Raw genomic sequence first — 6233 nt, forward strand, 5'->3', positions numbered from 1 at the left:
TATTATCTGATGTCCTGAATATAATTTTATTATATAGTATCTTATTGTATTATATTATCTGATGTCCTGAACATATGTGCATATAATTATTTTGTTTTTTTTTTAGATTAATATATTATATCTTGCCATGAATATATATATATTATATTGTGTCTTCAATGTAAATAAAATTTATCTTGGGGCCTACATAAATACATATACATGGTAATACATTATTATAAAAATAATATCAGAATAATTAAAATTAAATAAGTATAAATATAATAAAAATATAAATATATGATATAATATGATATATGATATATGAAGATGCTATATTTATATATGATCTCATTGATGTAATATATTATCTTGTAGCTACATCATGTAATCTTTTGTTCACTTTTTAAGGCACAATATCAAATAAATAAATAAATAAAATGTGCCACAAAATAAGGACCACATGTCAGTGGTTGGGACTGGGTAAAAAGTTAAAAAGTTTTTTTGGGAAGCAGTCAAAAGGACAAGGGCCTTTGAAAAATGATTCAAGGGTAATGATTCTTGGAAAAATAAATTTGCGTTGTGCAAAAGCTGAATGTTTAGTTTTCAACTCATCAGATCAGATCAGAGACCCTTTTTCTACATACAACACAAAGTACATCATGAATTGTTCTACCAAACTCCAAATAGGATTTTCCTCTTGGCTAAAGCTGAGCTTTTCTCTGTGAGCAGATCTTCTCTGAGCTGTGGATTTGTCCAGCTGTTCATAAGTACATCCTGAAATACAGTAACACATAGAACCAGGTTTAGCAACAATAACTTGAAGTAAATGTTTGCTGTAGGAGCTTCTTAGTCTCACAGAATCTCAATAAAGTTGTAGTATGGACTTTAACTTGGCCAGGATTTTTTTCTTCTTGATCATTTTCTTCTTTTCTTCTTTCAGCATTTAGATGTGGATTTGCTGGTATGCCCTGTTGCATAATAGATATTGGTCCAGCTTTATTGTGTGGATACACACTTTTGAGTGCTCAAGCAGCTTTTAAAGAGCACTTGTTAATAATTAACTTGTGAATTTCACTTGGCTGAGTAACAACTTTTTTTACTGATTCTGGGAGAAGGAAGGTTCGTTTAGGTTTTGGAGAAACTGACTAAATGTTATTATCTTTTTGTGTTGTTTTGTTGTCACTGGAGATTATTTGTTTGTTTCTAGAAGCTGGTGAGGCTCAGACCCTGGTGGTGCAGCAGAAGGATATTGTGCTCCCACTTCTGTGGCCCAGGTTTGGTTTCTGGAAAGGAAGTTGACTCAGCCTCTGATGGTTAAACTCTCAGTGCTAGTCCACAGCCTGGATTAAATCAGAGGGTTGCATCTAGTGTAAAACCTGTTCCAAAGCCATATGCAGATCAAATTCTCTTCTGTGGTTATCCTACTGTAAGTATGTAGCAGTCTCACGGATATCTGATTTAAGTAACTATTAAATCATGTGAGGGTCATAAAGAACCTAGCCACAGGATTGGCAAGCCAGTGATTTCTGTGCTGGTAACAAGCCTGGATAAATAGAGAGGGTTGCATCAGGAAGGGCATCTGGCCAATAACATGCAAGACGTTGGGATTTCATTAAATTCCAGGGGTTTCGTTAACATGACATAAAGTGGGTGTGTTTCTGGAGATCTTGGAAAAATGCCATCTTTCAAAAAAAAGCAAACCTATGATGGATAATGAAGGACAAAACAGTCATACAGGTAGATTTTATATGTTATATCTATTATGCTTTATTATCTTATAGTTAAGCTATTCTCGAAAATGAATAAACAACCAAAAACTACGGTTAGGGTTAGGGTTAGATTAGCAAATAGGCCATGCCTGCCCGATGGCGCAATATCTGTTACGCTGTTCTGAAATCCCTGGAAATAAGTGCATCATGCAAGATGTTGGTGAAGAGGAAGGTCAAAAAGTTGATATATAGATGTGTTGAAAGATGACATAAAGATATACAGAGGACATAATTTGATAATTGGTGAGAGAGTAGAATATGTCGAGAATAGAGTTAGTGGAAAATCATTGTGTTATGTTTTAGGCTTGAATGAAGCTCATGTGACTGCACTTCATGTAATTAAACACAATCTCAGCTCCTAACCTTTACCTTTGTCTGTTTAAGATTGTGGCTTTGTCTGTCCATGAATCTTGTGAATGGTTACACCCACTGCTCCGGGTGTGTGTTCATGGTGTGTGTGTGTTCACTGCTGTGTGTGTGCACTTTGGATGGGTTAAAGGCAGAGAACAAATTTTGAGTATGGGTCACCATACTTAGCCATATGTCACGTCACTTATGTCACATCACTAAATTACCTTGAAATATACAGGGTTCTCTGTAGTATTGCCAGAAAGTCTGTTATTATTAAACATTTGTTACAAATTTGTTCTGAATATTCCATATAAAGCTGGAATGTCAACAGTGAGTTTATAAAGCCTTCTCTAGCTGATATGTGCTTCGCTATTATTACATTACATGAGAAAAATGCAGGATAAATTGAGACACAATGTGAGTTTGCATTTACGCAGTGATCTTTAACTATTACACCCATCTGATGATGTTTCTCAAACTGATCCCACAAATATGGAAGCACTCAGTGGTATTGAATGTCTCTGTATTTTGTAACATTACAGTTTTCCTTCACTTGAACTATGAAGCTTAAACACAGCTTGACACCACCCCTGTGCACAAAGTATGAGGCCAGGAGCAGAGGGACCGAAATCCATATTCTGAGATTTACTGAATGAAAACAGTAAATAATCTAAAACATTAAGCAGTAGCATGTTCAGAAAACAGGCAGTAGGTCAAGCACAATGAAAACTGTCCATGAGACAAACAATACAAAACGATAATCCAGAGTGCAAAAGAGAAAACACAGAAACAAGGTCATACACAGGGCAGAGCAAAACAAACTTACATTTATGGTACCACATAGAAACAATAAAGAAGTTGGCTGTGGATCTTCTTCCTTGGCTAGCCTTAAGACTGCTATTGCTATGAACAGTTGTGCACGCATGTCTATATCTAACTTCAACACAAAGGGATTTAGGTTCAAACGCTTTAATAAACATATTCATTTCAAGAAGTTCCTGCTTACGGAACTTGCATACAGAAGGGATATTTTCTTCCCACCATTAACTCTGGAGTCCTAAATCACCAAGCTATCACTGTTGGGACTCTGAGCAAGGCCATTATTCTTTTCTGCTCCAGGGACACCATATCATATCCCCTATACTCTGACCCCAACTTCCAAATAGGCCAGGATGTGTAAATAATTAATGAATTTCACTGTGCTCAAAAGTATATATGATAAATACTGTCATGTGACACATCCTGCCTCATATAGATCAGCAGCTTGACAATGTAAGCAGTACATTATATCAAGAGTTACAAGAATGCAAAGCTTTACAAAAACCCACACAGACTTCAAGACAAAGAGACACATGACATCCAGCCAACTATATCCATTACATCATTTTGCATACCTTTAGTTGTAATCTGATGTAGATTCCATATATATATATACTGGTGTGTGTATGTGTGTGTGTGTTGATCTGCTGTCATATGAAGTCAGCAACAGGACGAATAAGACCTTTACATGGAAGCACTCTGCATTCTATCACTCAGAATAGATTAGACTCAAGTAGATTAGTTTAGCCAAAAGTTTGTCGATTAAAAAAGTAATTATGCAGGTAAAAAAAGGAAAAGTAAATGTCATTATGCGGATAATTATTTAAGTCACATAATAATAATAATAATAATAATAATAATAATAATAATAATAATAATAATAAGAAGAAGAAGAAGAAGAAGAAGAAATAAATAAATAAATAAATAAATAATGACTCATAAAAATTGTTTGACAGTATCACATGAATCGTGATTTAAATGTAATTGTATTTCCTTTAAACATACTCCCTCTCTTTCACGAATAACTCAGTGGTTCTATCTATCAGTGGTTCTATCTGTAATCGTATTTCCTTTAAAAATATTCCCTCTCTTTCAAGAATATCTCAGTGGTTCTGAGACTATCCTAAGGACAATTGGGCCTTAGAGTTAGATCACACAGGAGATGGGATTATATTACGTTAATCTTGGAATGATGCTTAAAGACATCCTGAACTCACTGATCTTGTGACATGGAAACAACAATTATCGTTCATATTATTAGTAGTATTATTACTGTAAGCAACTTATCTGGAAGCTGAGTCATATCAACGGGAGGTTTTTCAGATTAAAGCAAAACATCCAAGCAGCTACTTCATTCTGAACATTTCAGGGAGGATTTCACATATTTGTATGACCCAGGGTCAAGGCTTATTCTGTATGTGAATAGTCTTATTAAAGGATCATGAAGAAAGTGAGAGTGAGTGAAGTAGGGAGAGAGCGAGAGAGAGAGAGAGAGAGAGAGAGAGAGAGAGAGAGAGAGAGAGAGAGAGAGGGTGCATTAAAGCATTACGGGTAACGATCAGAGAATGCAAGAGTGAAAGTTTCATCACTTCTTTCCCATGGGATTATTAACTTAAGACCATGTACACTATAAAATATTATGATGTTCCCACATTGAATATTAGATGGCCTCAGTATTCTAAATCATAGCCCAAATGTCATTTCTGAAGAATGGTGGTGGGGGTGGGGATTTGTATTAACTTACACCCTTAATATATTATATCTTGTGGCCATACTGCATTATCTTTATTCTAAACATATTCTCTTTTCTTCTTTGAATATTAATTCATGGTCATTATTAATGACATTTTAGTGAATGTGCCACAATACTACACAGCTGTAGCATGGCTGCTCTAGACATTGACCTCCACCAGCTTGGGCTTTTCCATATTTTAAATGCTGATATTGATATCACATATTGTAGGGATCATTTGGCAAATGATCAGTGTTCTACACTACCAATAAGCGAGTTCTTTAGTGGACTGGTGGCTCGTTTGAGGTGTATTCAGTGTTCCCAGTAGACACTTTGAACACTTTGCTGTGAACTTCAGTGTAACTTGCAATGTTTTTTTATCACTAACGTGACTAAGTATAATATGTCATCTCACTGAATGCCACAGAGTTGTGAAATTAAAGAAACTCTGCTGAACAACATGAGCAGAAATTCCATAAATGTATAACAGGTAAATTCAGGCAAATGAGGCACATTTCCAATGTTTCAAAAATACACAGTTTAATGTTAAAATTTTGTGGCAAATGAGCAAGTCACAGATACCAAAAGAATTAGGGCCTTTTTACACCCGGTCACTTCATGTGTTTTCTCTGATCCGATATCTATCTGATTTGTTAAAACTGTTCCATTTACATTAGGCCACATAAATGTGTCCTGGGGAAATATGTCTTGTAAAAACCCCCTTAGACAATTCTACAAGAACATATGCATGAAGATGATTCCATCCTGGAGTCACTGGGAATGTTTCATGGATCCAACCACAATGTTCAGTGACTCTCTTTTTTCAGAGCTTTGAAATATAATACAAAAAGTTTTTCATAACTTATAATTACATTATATCTGAAGGTCACAGATTAAATATGATTCCCAAGCATGATTCCCAAGGTGTCATTTCTGGCTATGAGATACTGCTATAATCATGAACGTATTATACTATCTCATTGCCTCAATATATACAGTATTATTATCTTTATTTATTTGTGAATTAAGTGTAGCACCTTGTTGCCACAATGCATTACACTGATGTCCTTAATATTGTATTTGTGGTCATCTCCTGGCCTGAATATATTATCTCATGTCCTCCAGATATTATGCCATGGATTCAATATAATATATTGTAACTTCTATATATTAATATGTGGATTCAATATAGTACCTTATTATATAGCAACAATTATTATCTGATGTCCTGAATATAATTTTATTTATTTTTTTTTGTCCTCAATATATTATATTGTGGATTTAATATAGTATCTTATTGTATTATATTATCTGATGTCCTGAACATATGTGCATATAATTGTTTTTTTTTTTTTTTATGTTAATATATTATATCTTGCCATGTATATATATTATATTGTGTCTTCAATGTAAATAAAATTTATCTTGGGGCGTACATAAATACATATACATGGTAATACATTATTATAAAAATAATATCAGAATAATTAAAATTAAATAAGAATAAATATAATAAAAATATAAATATATGATATAATATGATATATGAAGATGATATATTTATTTTGTTCACTTGATAT

This window comes from Tachysurus fulvidraco, chromosome 10, assembly GCF_022655615.1.
Source record: "Tachysurus fulvidraco isolate hzauxx_2018 chromosome 10, HZAU_PFXX_2.0, whole genome shotgun sequence".
Taxonomy (NCBI): domain Eukaryota; kingdom Metazoa; phylum Chordata; class Actinopteri; order Siluriformes; family Bagridae; genus Tachysurus; species Tachysurus fulvidraco.